Here is a 21,174-nt window from a genome sequence, read left to right as displayed (position 1 = left end):
GTATATATGTGTATATTTGAATATGTATGTATGTATTTATTTAATTCAGTGATAAATTCATAAGGACCATAGCGATCACAGACCCTTATTCTGAGTTACAATTTATCTTCCCTCTGTAATTTTCTTCCTTTCATTGGGAAGGGTGGTAGGGCTCTTTGAAGCTTATAAAGGCCCCTTGTGTCCTGAATAGAGTGCCTCTTACCAGTAACATTAGCTGTGTAGGACCAAGGAGTAACTATAAAATAGCATGTGTGAGACTGAGGGTCAAAACCAGAGATGATATTCATAAGAATTGTTAAATTTAAAGGGGCCTTAGATATGTGACAGGTCATTAAATATGGTGTGCCAAAGAAATGAAGAGCAGGGGAAAACAGGTCAAGACAAATGAGAGTGAAGAGAGTAAGAATAGATACTAGGCCCCGCATATTATTTCCTTTGAATGATGTTTTACATACTTATTATGGAATATTACATCAGAAACTATTTAAGCAGTCAGAGCTTAATTTTAAACTGGAAAATTATTAGAACATAGGACAGAAACCTTATTAAACAATAACATCAGTTCCTGCCTCCTCTGTATCTGCTTCTGGTTGCAGCTTTGCTGTCATTCTATGATTTTGTATGTGATGTTGTCATTTTGGTTAATTTCGAAATGGTTTGTAGTTGTAGTTTTTAATTCCTGCTCTTGCTTGGCAGTTATTTGAGTATTTGTACTTACCTTTTTTCCTTCTGGATTTGTTAAAGTCTGGGATATGTATGTGAGTCTTTCACATTAGTTGTGTTTGTTATTTTTCACTGTATTTCTATCAGGTTTTACTTTATATATTTTGGATAATTGTGTTTCTTGAGGAGATTCATAATTATATCTTCGCCATAAATTTTATCAATATTAAATACTTTCTTTACCATTAGTTTTGTCTGGCATCACTTCTGACTTTTTAAAAAATTAATATCGACATACCTGCTTTTTTTTGGCAGGTTTGTAAAAAACCTTTTCTAGTTCTTATTATTATTTTTAACTCTTTTGGATCACTGCGTTAAGGATTATTGGATAACGTTCTGGATACCCATAAGGTATCACCAACCTATTAGGGGGATGCTTGTCCTCCTCCCTTTTGTTGTGTATGTCGGGGGCAAGCTGTTGGTGGTGATGGAAAAGGCTCTTGTATTTCTGAGTAAAAGGCAAACAGTTGAAGAGAAGCAAAGAGTGGTTCTGCTTTCAGGCCAAGAATTTCAATCTACTTTTAGTGGGAAAGTAGTTTTTAAAGTTTCTCAGTCCAATTCTTCTGGCTTTTAAATTGTCAGAAATTCCTTCCTGATTCTGATAATAAGCTATCTATTGGTCTTACTTTTTTTGTTATTTGATTGGCTATTTTTTTTATTAGTTTCAAGTATACAGTATATTGGTTAGAAATTTATATATTTTATAAAACTATCACCTTTTCTCTCCTCTCACTCTCCACCTAGCCATTACATTAATGATAACTGCATTTCCTGTGCTGTGCTCCCCATTCCTGTGACCATCTTTCAGCTACTAATTTACACTTTTTTAACCCTTCGCCTCTTTCTCCCAGCCCCCAAACCCCTCTCCTCTGGCTGTCACCAGATTGTTCTATATATTTGTGAGTCTATTTTTTATTAGTTTGTTCTTTTTGTTTCTTAGATTCCAAGCATGTAAGTGATATCATATGGTATTTATCTTTCTCTGTCTGACTTTACTGGTCTTACTTTTTAGTGTACTTGTGAGAATTTGGTTTTTGTTAGTTTTATAGATATTTTAGAAAGGAGTTGGGAGAGGCTTATCAGACACCATTTTAAACCAATATTCCATTCAGTCAACTTTCAGTTCCAAAAGACAAAGTATCTGCAGTTTGTTAATTGAGTGACCCGGTACTACAGGTGTTTAGTGGAAGGTGAGGTCTCTCATCCATCCAGAGTATGAAGGAGGAGGCATTGAATTGAGCCTTGAAAGTAAAAGTTCAACAGATACATGTTGGGTAGAGGGTTATTTCAGAGAGAGACCCTGGCGGAGAAAAAGTGTAGGAATAGGAAATGATAAGGCATCTTTGAAAAATGGCATATAAGCAGTTTAAGCTAGAGTTCAGTGGTATAAAAATGTATTTTGGAATTGGGGAACAAGGTTATGTAGGAGAGATGAGAGGGAGGCAAGGATCATGAAACTGCAAGACTAAAAAAGTCTGTCCAAATCCATAAAAGAGAGAATTCAGAACATCAGATTATAACAACTTCGGTTTGGGCTTCCCACAGCATACTTTGCCCAAACCTGAGATTAAAAGCCTCTGAGATCCCACACTTAACATCCATTTGATCTAGTAAGTAACTTCTCTAAGGATTCTGTGATAAACTGTGAACCATGGAAGCATTTTCATGTAAATTGACTTAGTAAAGGAAGAATGACTTTTGTCTGGCAAAGGAAGAAAGGAAACTAATATTTATTAAATATCTATTATTTGCCAAGTACTGTTCTAAGCACTTTCACATATGGTATCGCAATCTTCGCAGCAGCTCTCCGAGTTATTATTTTTCCTTATCTTACAGGTGAAGAAATAACTTAACAGGAACACAATAGTGGAGCAAAGGTTCAACTTAGAATTTAAAACCCAAGCTCTTTCTGTTTTGCCGCTCAAAAACCAGGGTATAATGAGCAGGTTATGTTAGACTATACAGTGCCTTACGTGGAGTTGGAGTCTGTTGGGAGGAAAGTCAAGATTACTGATGTATAATGTGGAGGCAATACAGTATTCAAGGGTGCGAATTCAATCTTTACAGTCATGTGTCTGGGCCCAAATCCTGCCTCTCCCATGGCCCCGCAGTGGATCTCTGGTTGGGCTACTCGGCCTTGTTGCATCTCAGTTTCGTCCTCTTTCATAAAACAAATGATTAAGTATATTTACTTCAGAAGGTTATTACAAAGATTAACCAGATAGTGTAAGTGATGTAGGGAGGAGGAAAAAGAATTCAAATGTTAATCAAGCCACAATCAGAGACTGCAATGTGTTGATCAGCCCTACCTACGGCCAGGCCAAGGGGACACCTTCAGCACAAAGGACGATTTCTGCTGGGTTTGCTAACAGCCTATTCCTTCCCCATACTTGTGGAGGGGAAATGGGCACCAAGAGTCATTCCCTATGGCTAAAACCGTGGGGAACCTATGGATTAAAGGCTGGGAACTGCTAGTAGGCCTTTCACTCTACATATTCTTACTTTTCACACTACATACTCTTCCCCTTCCTCACTGCATGTCCATATCAAAGGAAATGGGAACAAAGGATGACATATAAACTGAATTCCTTGAACATGCAGGGTCCCTCTCAATGCCTTTTCTCTGTCTCTCTCACTGTCCTTGTCTATACTGTTTCTGTCCCTCTGAGTCCCTCTCAGTGCCATTACTCCATCTCTCTCTCACTGTCTCTTGCACTGTCCCTCTCACTCTCTGCCTCTGAGAGGAGACCACACTCTGTCTGTGGAGTGTTACCCCTTTACTAAGAAATTTCCTTTGACTCAAATTTTGCCATGTGTGTTAAATTCTTTCCTCACTCTCCGTCAAAGGACATTTTCTTGGTGCAGGGCTTGTTCTCCCCGGCACTTGGGGAAATTTGCACTGTCCTGCACCATAAGAAAACTGCTTATTAAAAGTGATGACTGAGTAATAATAAATAAAATCCTACGTAACTCTCACCTCCTGCTTCTCTAAGAGATCTTTTTTAAGAGCTCTTCACAAAAACTTGAAAATTGTTTACACCGAGATTATTTTTAATGCTTAGAAATCATTGGGTAGAATCTACACATTTGTCACTAAAGAAAAATACATCCATACATCCTTCTTGATAACCTATTTATCTTAAAATTTCCCTTTATTATGGCTGACCTGTTTCCCCCAAATCCTAAACAATTCCAGAGCACTTCACCTCAGCACTTCAGACAATGTCTTAAGTTCAATTATGCAGTCAAACTTGCACAGGCTATTGACCCTACAGAGAGCACTTTTTACAAAATAGCCTTTGTCAAAGTAAATACTCGTCTACCCTGGCTGTGACATATTACCAACGGATGTCATTAACTTGGGGAAAAAAACCCTCTTTTCTTAATTCTTATTTTTAAGGAACAAACTATTTAGGTTTATTGAAATATGATGAAATTAGGAAATTGTGTCAGTAGAAGCAACTTAAAAATTTGGAAATTTCTTAGTTATGCCTTGTGCTTAAAGAGGAGAGTAAATATACAGACATATATATATTTTAAAGTGTTATTTTTCCATTATAAAAGTAACACACTCATTGTAGAAAATCTGTATAATTTAAAGATTTTAAAAAAGAAACTAAATCACTCATAATCACATAAACACACTTACATTGACTTAAATTTTGCTACGTTATAGGCAGTAATGGCCGCAGCTTACTGTTTTGATTTTTCTTTCCTTAGAGATACATTTTCACATGACTATTGTTTATTTATTGATCCTTACCTTTGAGAATTGTCTTCGTGCTCTCTCAATGTTTACATTATAACACCGATGTATTTATTTTTATTAGTATTATCTAATATATATTATTTTTCATACTATTTGTTGCAACAGTTTATTGTTGCCTTAAAATACTCTGGATTTTTAGAGGTATATTCAGTTAAATATACTCATCTTTTCTTTTGTGGTGTCTTACTTTGCTTTAATACATAGAAATTCTCCTGGAAGTTAAGATATTTTAAAAGTCAATTTCTTAATCTATTTGTAATTTATCTTGGGTTATGGTAAAGGTGAGAATCACTTAGGTTCCCCCCCCCCATATAAATTATCAATAATTCTAACAGTTTACTGAACAATCTGGAGAAGTGATGATTTTTATATATGTGGGAATATTAGGTTTTTAACTAACATCACTGACTAATGATCTGGAGAAGAAAATACTACCTTACTGAAAGAAGAGAATGTAAATTTGTTCCACAGTACCCATAAACCAAAATGGCAAGAAGTGAGAATTGAATCATAAAGACATTTAAAAAAATAAAACAAATATAAAAATTTAAGAGAAAATTCAAATTAACATACAAGAAAAAAATCTAAAGGATTTAGAGGAAAAAAGCTCAACAGAAATATTAGAAAGAGATTCGGACCTTTAAATAAAAACAGAATGTGTTAAACTAAGAACACAAATTCTTATTAAAAACATTGCTTCTCTTCTTTTGTGTAACTCTGGACATACTGTTTAGATTTCTTTTATGCCTCTTGATTGCTGTCGGACAAAAGGGAACATAATAAAAAGCTTTATCAAGCTCCCGCTGTAGCACCAATGATTTTTTATGCCAAAAAATAAATAAGAAAGAGGAAATTCAAAAGATACCGATGCAAACAATTGAAGGAAAAAGCAAATTCTTAAGGAAAGGTAAAAGGAATGCAATAAACAGCATGCTAATTACAATTAAGTAAAAAGGAAAACATGTATAAATATTATGGGCCAGGGCTACATATCAATTTCAGCAAGAGAATATAAACAACTCTGCTGAAATTATTCAACTCTGCATAATTGCTCGACCAAGAGGTGAGAAGAAAAAACAGCCAAAAATACAAGAACACTACAATTGAGCATTGGAATAACTCAAAACTAGGCATTTATTTTCCTGGTAAATGGTGCTCCATGCTGGTGATTAGAAGCTGGATTTAGGCAGAAGGGATAGGCTTTCCAGCGTTGTGGCCATGGACTATGTCTAATTCTCAGATCTGACTGCTCCTTTAGCAGTACGTTGGCTATGGAGAGCAGTCAGACTTACAGCCCACCACCTCATTTAGTACCCAATAAGGAATGGAAATGGGATTCAGAGAATAAAACAAATGATCATTTTGCTTGTAGTCCAGGAAGATATACTTCTGAAACTACTGAATTATGAAATTAAGTTTCAGTGGGAAATGGTGGCAGCTGCTTATCTTGAAGTACTTGAAACCAGAACGGAAAAATATGCATCAAAAGATTATAAGAAGAATTTAGCACAGAATGTAAGCAAACAGATTTGATCTTTGAGAACTTTTTAAATCTTAATTCTTTTCTTTTTCTGTAGAAAATACACAATTTGTTCAGAGCCCTCTTTAGTTATTTATATCTGATCTTGCATGATGAGAAGTTAGAAGTTTAATATTGACATTCTCTCGTGTTCCGAAATGTGACTCTAGGAACTTCAGTCCAATCTTCTCTCTTTGTATGTTGTAATGATAATGATCACAAATCTGACAATCTTGGCTTGATGGGAAAGATGAACTTAAGCTTCCTCCCTGCCCCCAAATTGATTTTTCTTATTTAATTTTGCTCATTTGATCTGTCCACAAATTCAGTTTCCTGGGGGACTTTTAATAAAAAAGAAAAAAAAAATCTTACTCATTTGAATAACAAAGGAGAAAACAGTGGGAAAATGGAAAGATGGAATTCCTTTATTATGTGTAAATTTGCTGGCCTCTACATTTCTTTAAAACTGCAGATTCCATCACTTAAATTTCAGGGGTAATGGTATTTAATGAATAGTTTGCTGTTTCTCTCCATCTCTTTAACTTTGAATACATTACATATAGTACCAATCCCCATCCTGGATCACTTAACATATGAGAGGGTAAAATTTTTTTAAAAATAAAAGATATGGAGTGCTAGGAAAGTTAAATTGTGACATATTCAAAGTTCTTGGAAAGTTAAATGTGGCATAAATTCAGTTTTACTAATTTCTAGAAGCTGAAATAAATGAATAGGTACTATGACCATCTGTAGTAAAATTTCCCAAAGGAAATCCCGTAGACAAGAATCGTAATAAGTAAATATAAAAGGAACCGGGCATAGGCCTAGGAAGATGATAAATGAATTTCTCTCTGAAGCAAAAAGAAAATCTTAAAATGTAGAGAACGTTTTTGGTGCGGGAAATGATTGATTTCCCTACTTGAGAGCACTCACTTTGTTAAGTAGAATGTTGCTCTCCCTTTTGAGTGCATATAGTAATATTTGACATTTTACGTATGTATGGAACAAGGCAATTTTACTACACTTTTTAATTATTATTTTACGAAATTAAAATACAAACAATCATTAAATAAAGAACTCCATCACTTGAACTGTTGCACTGCTCTTTGAACATTGAACTTGGAATCTGAGTTTAAGTCAATGCTTCACTTAAATTCTTTTGGCCTCAGACTCCTTAATCTGCAAAAAAGGATTATAATAAAACTCAAAAGAACCTTACATCTTTTTGTTTATTTAACCTTTATAATGTGAATGTTGATTCACATTATAAAGGTTAAATAAACAAAAAGATGTAAACATTTTCAGCTTAGTATCTGGCCTATAATACACATATTTAAGGATTATAATAATTAATAATGACCACATGGTAATTCTTACTTCACTCTCTATGCACTCCGTGTGGGAGCTACATGGCATATACACTGATAAACATTTGAGAAGGCCAAGGTTGGGAAGATTTGTTAGTGACGAAGGGTCAGCAGCAGTGTCACATATGCAAAGTCAATGGCCATATAAATTGGGACTATTTTTCATACCTCAAGCCCTTAAAATTCTTATCCTTAAAATTAATAACTTTTTTCAGATTCGAAAATAATACATACTCACTATATAAAACTATACAGATAACAAAAAGAAAGAAAAATATCTCATAATACCAACATTTAGAGTAATTGCTAATAACATTTGTATATCCTTCAAGTCTACATGTAGTATATCTGTGTGTGTGTATATATGTATGTGTGTATGTGTGTGTGTGTGTGTGTGTGTGTGTATATATATGCATGACAAAATCTAGATTTTTACTATATGTCTCCTTTCATGATTTGATTTTTATTTAACTAAGTATATCATGAATATCTTTTCATGTCTTCAAACACTATGGTATTTTATTGTATGGCTATACTATAGTTTATCTAATATCTTATGTTTGGATGATAAGCTGTTTTCAGCTTTTCAGCATCTTAGACAAAACTGCAAATGAATAGCCTTGCATCTAAATGTTTGTGCATGTCCATGATTATTTTTAGGTGAGGGAGTTTCGACTAACTCAAAATATGTGAGTTTGGAGAAGTCATTGGTCTCATGGAGTGTAGAAGCGGCATAAAGACTGACTCTTAGGGCCCGCTGACGTTGAATTAGTTCTGACCCTCTTCTTCTCTTGTCCAGACCTTGCAGTAGCTCCCTAGCAAGGTTTCCTAACTCTAAAATCTCCTAGTCCAATGTTGTCTTCCAGATTTCACCAGAATGATATTTGAGCACTGTAAATATGATAAGACTTACAAATAACCACCTTTTGACATAAGATGTTTTTTCATCCATTCCCCTTGCATGTGTGTCTCCAGCCTCATCTACTGTCTTGTCTTATCCAGATCTTTGCACCAGGCAGGCCAATGAACCTGCAACTCTGCTTTCTATGCCTGAAATAAGCTTACCCCAACTTTTTCAGAATCAATTCCCCAAATGCTAGGGTCTCTTTCCTCTGAAACTTCTTAGCAATTTTTTAAAATGTGTCTCTAATACATCGTACTCACTAGAAATGATTTACTCTATAAAGTGTGAACTCTTGAGGGCTTTAACTTTAATCCTCCCTCTGTATCTAGTCCTGGATACACGAAAAGCAAAACTTTTGTCTGCATGAACAAATGGTTGCAAATGAATTGGTCGAGATAATGCTGTGTGTAATTATTGTGCCCTCTTGCCTTTTTTAATCCTTCTGAAAAATAGAGGAATTGAGGGATTATGTTAGATAGGAGTTTGAAAATTTAGGATGGAGAAGTCATTCTTAACCAGGTACAGAAATATTACAGTTGATATTTAGTTTGAGTCTTATTTAAATATCAATGAAGTCTGAGCATTAACACTAAAGAGCTGTGGTAATTTTATTCTACAAAAGAAAAAATATATAACATTTTGTCTTGTAACTAAGTATGATTAATTTTAACTCTTTTTTTGGCATTTGGTATTGTTTTGACTGTCACTCACGGTGAAGAGGCTGTTTCCCTTTTAACAAAAGAACAAAATGATGAGAGCTCTAATTTTAGTTCCCAAGTTTAGTTTTTCCAAGTTCATTTACTTGGTTAAGAAAAAGATGATGCTGAAGCAATTTTTAAAATTATTTTATTATTCAATGCTGAAGAAATATTAATAAGCCTCAATGAATAAACCATTTTTTTTCTGAAATGAGGAAACTTTCTTTGAATTTTAGTTTATATACACACACATAATATTTTCTAAGTAACACAATGGTAACTTCTTGTCTTGAAGCAATTACCAAAAAATTCTGTTAGCACTGAATATTACAGCTAAATTAAATATATTGATTTACTTTCAAGACCAGAAATGACCCACTTGAATACAATGATTCATAGAACTCAGCTAAAATGTGAATCATCAAAAAATATACTTCTCACCTTCTTCATTTTTTTTACATCTAGTTGTGCAGCCCAAGTTTTAAAACTGAATTCTGCAATCTGCAAAGAAATCTCTATTTGCAGATGCCATGATCTCATATGTTGAAAATCCCAAGGAATCCATACACACACAAAAAATGAAAGTAAAACTGGCATTTGGGGAATTGATTCTGAAAAAGTTGGGGCAAGCTCATTTCAGATTGTATGATACAAAATCAATCTAAGAAATCAATTGTATTTCTATGAATTAGCAATGAATAATCTGAAAGCAAAATTAAGAAAACAATTCCATTTACAATATCATCAAAGAGACTAAAATACTTTGCAGAAAGTACACTGAGAACTACAAAACATCATTGAAAGAAATTAAAGAAGACCTAAATAAATGGAAGACATACCATGTTTATATACTGGAAGACTTAATATTGTTAAGATAGCAATATTTCTGAAACTGATCTGCAGAGTCAACACAATCTCTGTCAAAATCCCAGATGGCTCTTTTGCAGAAATTGACAATCTGATCTCAGAACTCATATGGGAATGCAAGGAATCTAGAATGGCCAAATTCATTTTGAAAAAGAGCAAAGTTGAAAGACTCATAATTGCTGAAGTCAAAACTTATTATAAAGCCACACTAAGCAAAACAGTGTGGCATTAGCATAGGATAGATGTATAGATCAGTGGAATATAATTGAGAATCCAGAGGTAAATAGGAAAAAATGTTCAACATCATTAGACATCATGAAATCAAAACTACAAGGAGATACCACTTCGGATTCTCCACGAAGGCTATAATAAAAAGATAAACAATAACAAGTGTTGGTAAGGATGTGGAGAAATCAAAACCCACACACATTGTTGTTGGGAATATTAAATGGTGTAGCTTTTTTTGAAAAATAGTTTGGTAGCTCCTTAAAAAGTTAAACCTATAGTTGCCATATGATTGAGCAATTCCTCTCTTAGGTATATATCCATGATAAATGAAAACATCTTAATATTGTTAAGATGGCAACTGGGGAGTCATGATAATGAGTAAAGGGTTTCTTTTGGGAGTGATAAAACTCTTCAGGAATTAGAGAGTGGTAAAAAGTTGTCAAGATTTTATGATCAATCTTCATTATAATTTTATCATAGCATCATTTTAAGGATAACTGTTCACTTATTAAAAGTTTTATTGAGAAAGAAAGAAAGAAAGAAAGAAAGAAAGAAAGAAAGAAAGAAAGAAAGAAAGAAAGGACCAGAAGCATTGAAAACATTTCCCAGAGGAACTGTTTTTAAATGGCAGGAGGTATAAAGCTTCACTGGAATATATGCATAGACACATGGACAGTGGCAGCTCTGATTATTATTTGCCTGTGTGACATCTATGGAAAAATTTTCAGTCAACATGTAGTATATGTGTTTGCATAATACAAGAGACATTTTGGAGAATAAGATCATATAAAACAAGAATAATATATGTTAGTAACAGTAAATTCCCATCAGGGGCTTCATGAATTAAACTGTAGAACCATTTTGTCACACAGCTCAAGATATATCTGTATCTGTACACACACAAATATACACAGATACATACCAGAAATCTAATAAGGGTTACCTCTCTTCCCCAGAGCTTACTTGGAACCTCTGCTTGTTATATGTTTGCAGTCAAAGTGGAGATTTCTTAATTCTTGCCCCTCTCTGGGTCAAGGAGGTTGAGAAAAAGAGAAGAAAAGAAAGTATTGATTTTCACTGACTCCATCTTCCCTCTAACTAGAGTCAAGTGGGAATCCTGGCTTAGTTTTTCATTAAACTCCCAGAGCAATAACCAGCTGGCCCCAGGATGAGAAGCGTCCTTAATTTCAAGGTGGTTATGTGGCTAATACTGTTGTAATAGTGTTGTGTGGTAATGTAATTAATGTATGCAATAAGTGCTAATAATGTTGATGATGATGATAGCAGCTAACATTAATTAAGCTAAGCTTGCAAAAAATGATTTACTTGTATGATCTCATTTAATTCTTAAAACAATTTTTGAGGGAGGTGTTGTAATTTTCCCCATTTTATATATGGAGAAACTAAAGCAACATATCAAAAATCATACAATTAAGTATTTGAATACAAGTAGTATGACTATTGAGACTATTTTAATCACAAAGCTATGATAAACTTAGTTCATCAACAAACATTTACTGAGTGCCTACTTTTTTCTAGAAAACATGCTAGGCCCTAGGTGGGGGTGCTGTGAGTACCAGGGTTAATAAGACATGGCTTCTGATCTTGAGGACTTTTCGATGGTTCAGATATTTTGTAGCCTGTTGTGGAATAGTTATGCCTAGAAGGCTGTAGGGGTAGAAGTTATTTACTTAAAGAGCACATTTCTTTATATTAAATCTTTGAACTTGCCTTAAATTATTGGAGACAAACATTTATGAAATTAAATATTTAAAAGGAAAATTTTCACATTTATGAGAATTTGATATTTTAAAAAGTAATTAATTTAATATTCATACGAACATTTCTCGAAATCCTTCTCAGTCATCTAAGAAGCAAGTATCTTAAGTCAGCAAACAGTGTACATTAAAGTCTACTTTTACCTAAAATGAACTCTCAGTCAAAATTATGAAAATCTACTGTCTCCAGATTTTCCCGAAATGTTTATCTAAGAACAGCAATTTAGTTAAATATACATGCCTGTGTTTGTTCAGTGTTCATTTAAAAGTGCACCACCCAGCAATGTAGTCGTGGGCTTTGGTCAGTTAGAATGCTTTAGGAATAAACCAGGATGACTGCTTGCCCTCAAAGTTGTTGGCCTTTCACCTTAGAATTTCAGAGGAGGGAGTTGCTTCCTTTGGCCAGTGAAGAGTCAATGACTTTTCTGGGTTATTCTGTGGCCATCAATTGTATTTAAAGTACCATCGCTTCTCAGGTGGAAGGAAGACCTCCATTACCTGGAAGAGTTGTGTTAGCGATAAATGAAGAGAGGGGTACTTGATTTGATCACCATGATCACGTTCTTGCCAATGTAAATACACAATCATGTTATCAGTGATGCCTAGGACAAGGATAGGTGCTTAAATATAAATTATTGGACATGGTTGCCAATAGTTAAAATAAGCTTTTCCCCTCAAGTAACTGGAAAATGTTGATTTGATGCCATTCATAGTAATTCATTTTTATTTCTGGGTCTTCTCTAATCCACTGTCAGCTTAAATAATTGCAAGATAGCCCTGAAAATCAAATAGCCATTCACCCAAGTGCAGATATCATGCATATCAGACAAAGGAAAGAATTCTTACTTTGGACAGTTTTTTATTATCTATATTATGTCCAAGGAGCAGATGGACTGGTAAAAAAATATATATAGTTCTGAAATGCAAAATGCCATATACATTTAAAAGACTGAAATGAAATTTGTCACTTTTATACTTGCTGTAGAAAATATAGCCCTTTGCTTTTCTATAAATAAAAATTTTCTAGATTTGCATGTTTCAACGAAATCAAATAAAATGAAAATTGCAAAAAGCAATGTCCAAGTAATTTTCTAGAAACAGTGCATATTTTGATATAAAATTAAAATTAAATATGCTTTTCCTCTTTTTTATTAAGATGTAATTTACACACCATAAAATTTATCTTTTTAAATTGTACACTTTAATGGTTTTTAGTTCAGTCACAGAGTTGTGTGAACATCACAACGATAAGTTTTCTAACATTTTCTTCACCCCAAAAGGAAACTCTCTACCCAACCCATTAGCGGTTAATCCCCATTCCTCCCTCTACTAATCTACTTTCTGTGTCTATGAATTTGCTTATTTTGGATATTTTATATGAATGGAATCATACAATACATGGCTTGACTTCTTTTATTTAGAATAAAATTTTCAAAGTTCATCTATGTTGTGGTATCTATCAATACTTCATTCGTTTTTATGGCACAGTATATTCTACTGCATGGACATATCACATTTATTTACTTATTTATTTATCAGTTGATGGACTTTTGGATTGTTTCTACTTTGGCCTTTTATGAATAACTCTGCTATGAACACTAATGTACAAGTTTTTCTGTGGACATATGTCTTCATTTCTCTTGGGTATACACTTAGGAGTGGCATCGGTTTGAGATATGGTAAGTCTAGGTTTAACTTCATGAGAAACTGCCGAATGTTCTTCCACCAGCAATATATGAGGTCCAATCTCTCCATATTCTTGCCAATACTTACTGTTGTCCATAGTTTTGATTAAACTATCCTACTTGGTGTGACGTGGTATCTCATTGCAGTTTTGATTGCATTTCCATCCTTAATGGCTGATGATGTTAAGCATCTCCTCATGTGCTTACTGGCCATTCATATTTCTTCAGTAGAGAAATGTCTATTTAAATCCTTTGTCTATTTCTATATTGTTATTTGTCATTTTATTTTTGAGTTGTAAAGTTAGTTATATACTGGATACTAGACCCTTTTCAGATATATAATTTGCAAATATTTTCTCCAATATTATGGATTATCTTTTCACTTTCTTGATAGTATCTGTTATGGTTAATTTTATATGTCAGCTTGACTTGGCCATGGAGTGCCAAGGTATTTGGTATAAGTCATTATTCTGAGTGTTTTAGGGTTGAGACTACCATTTAAATCAGTAGACCAGGGCTAGTCAAGGTGGCAGAGTGGATAAACACTGTGCTTGCCTCTTCTCATGACCACGTCAAAATTATAACTACAGAACGACTATCACTGAGAATCACCTGAAGTCCAGCTGAACAGAAGTCCCATAACTAAGGACATACAGAAGAAGCCATCTCGAGACTGGTAGGCATGCAGAGGCATGGAACAGGATTGATCCTACACCGTATGTGGTGTTTGAGAATCAAGAGGGATATCTCAACTGTGGAGGTCACCTCAGAGGAGCAAGGGGTCCTAGTCCCACAGTAGGCTTCCCAACCTAGAGTTCCAGTGGCAGGAAGAAAAGTTACCAAAACCTCTGGCTGTGAAAACCAGTGGAGACTGAGGCTGAGTGAGATGGAGGGTGAGATGGAGGCATTCCTCCTAAAGGGCCACATTCAGATTTACTCACTGATGGATTCACTTGCTCTGAGCTCCAGCACTGGGGCAGTTGCTTAGAAAATGCCGGGGACATATGAGGTGGAACTGAATTGTCTGGCTTCAGGATGAGGGCTGGAGGAGGGGGGTAGGGGACAGCTTTCTCCCAGACAGAAGTGCTGGTAGAATCAAATGTTTCTTTGCTGAAACCTCCCCTCTTCCAGTGTGCAGACCCATGTGGCTGCCATATCTGAGTCTTAATCAATGTGGGTAACACAGGGCGCCCTGACCTGGTAATTCCCTGAGGCCCTTACCCCTACCAACTTTCAGGCTCAAGCTGTCTCCAGTGTCTTTTCCATACACTTGGCCTATCTTGCTTCCTGCTGTGGACTTTCCTAAAATCTCTCAGAGGTTCACAAGATCCAAACAATCAGTATTTGGCCTTAGTATGCCCCATACCTCTTGCTAAGTAGTCCAAAGCCCAGAACTAGTGGCAGCTGGCCTCAGTTCATGGCTTGGCCTCTTTAGGCATCTCTAAATCCAGTGTGGATAGCATCCATCTACAAATTGTTTGGTGGCTCTTGCTGGGTAGCCCCTGGAAGGACACAGGCTGCTGCTGAACTTGGCCTGCAGCAGAGCTCCTCCCAGGTCTGGCATGTCCAGTGGGAAGCTTCAGATCAAGCTGAAGCACCACCCAGGATTGCATTCGAAGACAACATACCCAAAGAGCAGAAAGAGCAGGCACCAGAGTTCTGCTAAAGTGAATTCTGCTCCATAATGCCAGCCCTGCACTGGCCAGTCCTCTCAAGCAATCAGCCTGAGGGTCGATCCCTCCTATTAACATGCAAATAGCAATCAAGGCTCAACTACAAGAAGAGGGAACACACTCATACAAGGGACATACCTAGAACATCTGGCTCAGGCGACCAAGAAAGACTGTGCCCCATAGCACATCTACTATATAAGGCTACTCTGCTAAGACTGAAAGATATAGCAGCCCTACCTAATACAAACACAGGGAGATGGCCAAAATGGGGAGACAAGAAACATGTCCCAAATGAAATAACAGAACAAAGCTCCAAAAAAAGATCTAAACAAAATGGAGATAAGAAATCTACCAGATGCACAGTCCAAAACACTGGTTATAAGGATGTTCAATGAACTTATGGGAATAGTAGATAAACTCAGTGAGAAATGAAAGAGATAGAAAACAAAAAGAACCAGTCAGAAATGAAGAATACAATAAATAAAATGAAGACTACAGTAGAGGAAATCAACAGTAGATTACATGAAGCAGAGGATCAAATCAGTGATTTTGAAGATAAGGTAGAAAACACCCAATTAGAACAGCATTGAGAAAACAGTTTAAGGGGCTATTAGAACAACATCAAACATACCAAAATTTGCATCATCGGGATACCGGAAGAAGAAGAGAGAGAGCAAGGAACTGAAAACTTATTTGAAGAAATAATAACTAAAAATTTCCCTAACTTGGTGAAGGGAGTAGACATATAAGCCCAGGAAGCTTAGAGAGTCCCAAACAAAATGAACCTCAAAACAAGAAAAAGCTAAAGGAGTTTATCATCACTAAATCAGTATTTAAGAAATGGTAAAGGAACATCTTTAAGAAGAAGGAAAAATAAGATAAAAATATGAATAATAAAATGACAATAACTATGTATATCAATAATTACTTTAAATGTAAATGGATTAAATGCTCTGATCAAAACATAGGGTTGCTAAATGGATAAGTAAACTAGGCTCTTACATATGCTGCCTACAAGAGACTCACTTCAGATTGAAAGACACACACGGACTGAAAGTAAAAGGATAAAAAAAGATGTTTCAAGAAAATAGAAATAACAACAACAAAAAGCTGAGTTTGCAATATTCATACCAGACAAAACAATCTTTAAAACAAAGGCTATAACAAGAGACAAAGAAGGACCCAGTTATCCTACTTCTGGGTATTTATCCAAAGAAATCCAAAACACTACGCGAAGGAACATGTGTATCCATATGTTCATTACAGCATTATTTACAATAGCCAAGATATTGTAAATCTGGGCAATCTGGCTTCCCATTATGATGAATGGATAAAGAAGAGGTGGTACATATATACAATGGAATATGATTCAGCCATTAAAAAAAAAACAAAATCTTTCTATCTGCAACAATATGTATGGACCTAGAGAGTATTGCACTGAGTAGAGTTAAGTCAGACAAAGACAGACGCCATATAATTTCACTTATATGTGGACTTTAAAGATGTTTTGAGGGAAAGGGAGAGAAATTAGATTAGTCAAAAGCAACCAGAGTTTTTATTGTATTTATATTTTGTTAATAAGGCTGGATGATAGAAGCATGGATATTTATAATGCAATTCTCTATATTTGTGAATGAAATATAATGAAAGAAGCCAGTGAAATATCAAGAATCATATGAGGGATGTTAAACTTATTGCTGTGTCTCCATACCATAAAGTATAGCTTTGCCACTGCTTGTTATAGTCTAAAGTCAACAACCAAAGGTATCTTCTTGGTTTTAATGGCCGTCTGCCTACGTTATTATTCACATAATGTGGCTACTCTTCCAGTTGTACTTCATTTTGTGTTGAGTAGACATATCTATGCTACAAATACCTATTAATTCAAAAAAAGCGAGGTCTTATTTGTTTTAATTTTTAAAACATTAATTTAACTTAACTATAAAATTAATATATACTTATAGTAAAGTTTTCAAATGATACAGAAGGAGGCAAATGAAATCCCTCTACTTCTCAGATCTCACCACTGTTCATATTCTTATGCATCCTCTAGACATTATCTATACTTTTACAAAAATAAACATGTATGTGGTTTTCAATAGCAATTGAATTGTAAAGTTCCATACAGTTTTGAAACTTTTTCCACTTCATATATAGGAAAGCTTGTCTTATTAGAGTAACAATATGGATTTCATAAATAATAAATATACAATGATACATATTTATTGGTAAATAGCCATTGATATATGTATTTATTTCCAATTCTTTTTTGCTATTTATGAACAATGTTACAATGGACATTCCTGAACTATATTTTTGTTTATTTGAAAGAATGTAGGAACAATTATGAGAGGTATAATTAATATGTTTTCTCCTCTATATGAAGTATGACAAAAGTAAATTTTTTTGTTGTTATTTTAAATATTACAAAACTCTGCCTCTTTTCCTCTTTTATTTCTCCCTCTGTTGGTTTCTAAGCCTTTACAACAGGATAACTATTAGAATTTTGGTTTGTTTGTTTGTTTGTTTGTTTGTTTACAGACAGAGATAGGGATTTATTAGTGGAGGAGTAGGGAGAGGGCAGCACCAACACTCATGAGTGCAGGGCCTGTCATTTGTCCAGGGGGCCACGATTAGAGTGTATGTATTTGACCCCACAGCCATCTGGGATGAGCCACTTTTCAGGCACCATGTCTTCAAACCCATCTGCATAAAACTTAGTAAAGCCCCACTTCTTGGAAATGTGGATCTTTTGACAGCCAGGGAACGTGAACTTAGCCTTGCGTAGAGCCCCAATTGCATGCTCCTTGTTCTGCAGCTTGGTGTGAACGGACATGATAACCTGGCCCATGTGGATCCTGGCCACTGTGCCTTAGGGTTGTCCAAAGGCACCCCATATATCTGTCTAGATTGGAAATAACATGAGGTCAGACATGAGTATCTACCAGAAAAGACTGTCTCCAAGGTCCCTTAGAACAACTCATACAAACAATAGGCTGCATACACTACTAAGGATGCTGCTGTTTGCAGCCATTGCATACCGGGCCCCCATGGGGAAAAGAGCATGGTCGGCTTAATTGGCTGCAGTGAATATTGGAATTGTGATATGCAAGAAAACATTTGGATTGATTTCACTATATTTGCCTTCTAAATTTACATTCCAATTCAGGTAGATTTATTAGTAACTTTTAAATTTTTCCTCTTTTACCCTTACAAGTAAAAATAAGTAAGAATATCTCCACTGAAATTTACTTATTTATTTATAAATTATATACGAGTACTACCATACTTAATTATTATGCAAATTATAAAACACTTACTAGATTTGAAATAGAAAATGGCAAGATAAAAGCAAATATGGGTTTTCTAATATTTTTTTCTACATCCCAATAGACCATTCTGCACATTCCCTGTGGAGTATACACCTACTTTGAGATCGGTGACTCAATTATCTAGACTTATAAATACACATGGTGGCTTCTTCCAACCACTATGGAATATACAGATGGTATGCACCTGGGCCACTGCAACAGAATATCTACCAGGTCAGCTTTAATCACTATTCATGTAAGATTATTTAAAATAACTTTTTTTTTAATCACAGAAGCCATTTCAATCTACTCTCTGGTAATATGCAACTGGTAGTCATTAAGTCTTCACTATAGGGATTTGCCATCCAAATGACATCTATAACTGTAGACAAAATTAAAATGTTCTATACTTAATATATTCAATGGCACTTCTTCAAAGTAGATAGCAATGGAGAATATGTGAAATCACACTTTTGAACAATAGCTATAAGAACATTCCTTGTTTCTCTTATAAACTATTCTCTCTCAGGTATTGTTTTATAAATTAATTGATTATTTATTTACAATGAAGACCTGAATATAGAAATCCTAATATTTATCTAGACAACTCTTAATCTCCGAGATTTTCAGTCATATTTTTATTAGATCTCTAGGACAAAATACTTTTGTGAACGATGTAATGTAATAATACAGGAAAAAATACATATTTCATTTTCGATAAAGGAAGAATGTCAGATTAGAATGACTTGAAATACCACTTAACTCTGTCATCTGAGCATGTTATGTGGTCCTAAGCTATACTAGTGACAATTCTAAAAATAGTCATTTCTGATGATGAGTGGACTTAAGAAGTATGTGATGAATCTACTTACTAAAAGACTTTAATAAGGGGTTGCAAAGTGTACGTCACCAGATTTAGCAAATAAAAACACAGTATACCCAGTCAGATTTGAAAAATAGCCCTAACTGCTAAAATTTCATAATTTAATGGAAAAATCTGAATACAGGACACGTAGGTTGTCCTGACAAAGTCAATACAGAACTTTAGGACAAAATCATTCAATATAGAAAACGTTCCATATATAAAAGTGCCTGGCAATGCTGCCAAGGCTGTGGAACATAATTGACCTGATTTCAATTCCCTCTCTGCATCTATGTGTCTCTTCTACGGATGGCAGAGATTTGTAGTGTAGGAAGGGAAATAAGAATTAAGTACCCCGAGCCTTTCAAGACTGACTAAGTATGAATTGTTTCTTCTGTTTATTATGATGTTTTTATTGATTCCAAAAGAAAAAAAAAATAGTATTTGCTTTTACTATGTACCAAACAATTTTAATGTAAAATCTAATAACTATAATGTAAAACCTGGTAACCTGATAACACAAAACTTGATTTTCTTATAATAATGCTTATTGATTTCTTGTATGAATAGGGATCCATGCTAAGAAATGAAAAATAAGATTTTCTTTTAAAAAATTCCACACAGCCATAGTACATGAAAGGTCTCTCAAATTATCTGATTTGTGATAAAATGAATTTTAGAAAATATGTTATTTTGATTTGAATATCATCATTTGTAGTATTTGAAATTGCTTCTTAACTTCTGGATGTTTGGAACAATAAAATTCTGTAACCCTTAAGACTGGTAGTTATACTTTTAAGACAAGTCTTTTTAAAAAGTGCTTCATGGTTCACTGCTTATATATAAATACACACCCTTTTTGTGTCTACCATTCTGGTTTGGTTATTTGGTAGAATATTTGAAAAGTTGGGTGTTACATTAATTCTTTGTGTTTCATATGAAGAAAATTTTATTTACTCTAGAATATAGTCTTCAACAACTTAAATATTTGAGTTTATCTCGATTATAGATGAGTGAAATACTTGTAAAACTTAAGAAATGTAATTATAAGTGGGAAATGAATACATAAATTTACAGGTTGAAAATTTATAGCAGTTTGTGTATGTTTAAAATACTGTATAAAAGTTTGACGATATGTTTTTACTTTCATTTGTCTGTGCATGCATTTATCAGTACACACATCTTCCCATCAATAATTCTCCATGTCAGATGAGGACATTCAGAGAACTGTGACTGAGATAAAAACCGGGTGCTTAAGACGTTCCGTTCAAACGGATAGAGTTCATTAACTGAATACTCTGAGTTCTTAGAGTTCAGGTCCACACCTAACAAATTCCAGAAGTTCTTCAGACCCCAGCAAGTCAAAATATACTACGGAAATCGTTTTTGACAAGAACTCCTGGGCTAAGCTTTAAGTAATCAGTATCTGGTTGGGACAGGAATCACCCAGTATCCTGTGGAGGAAAACAGCTGACATGAGGGCCATTTCAGCTTTCCCTCTCATAATCATGCTTTCTAATGTACTGCCAATTCGCTCCTGGGCTGCCCTCGATAAGGTCTGCAACATTACGGGAACCTAAGGGTTCACGAATGCAAACTTTGCAAGGCTCTCCACCCGCATCTTTTCCTGCAGATCGTTTCTGTAGTGAAATTGTGCTTTATCACAGAAATCCCTTTTTAATGCAAATCCTAATGAATCTTATAAAACTCTCTGACTAATCTGAATTATTTTGTTAAGAAGGGTAGAAAGAGGACAGCAAATCCTTTCTTTTCTTTTAGAATGAAAATTG

General features: G+C 34.7%; 1 protein-coding gene and 1 non-coding gene across 2 annotated transcripts in view; both read right to left on the bottom strand.

Moving 5' to 3' along the window:
- The window catches only part of PTPRR (protein tyrosine phosphatase receptor type R), a 217,534-nt gene that overhangs the window by 43,346 nt on the left and 153,014 nt on the right, over positions 1-21,174 (bottom strand). The gene's annotated exons all lie outside the window — the stretch shown is intronic.
- On the bottom strand, positions 18,164-18,298 carry LOC118614495. Its single transcript, XR_004956085.1, has one exon. It is a non-coding gene; the product is annotated as a small nucleolar RNA SNORA70 (small nucleolar RNA).

The sequence above is a fragment of the Rousettus aegyptiacus genome, unplaced genomic scaffold (genome assembly GCF_014176215.1).
Source record: "Rousettus aegyptiacus isolate mRouAeg1 unplaced genomic scaffold, mRouAeg1.p scaffold_m13_p_2, whole genome shotgun sequence".
NCBI lineage: Eukaryota > Metazoa > Chordata > Mammalia > Chiroptera > Pteropodidae > Rousettus > Rousettus aegyptiacus.
This window is presented reverse-complemented; position numbering and strand designations above follow the sequence as displayed.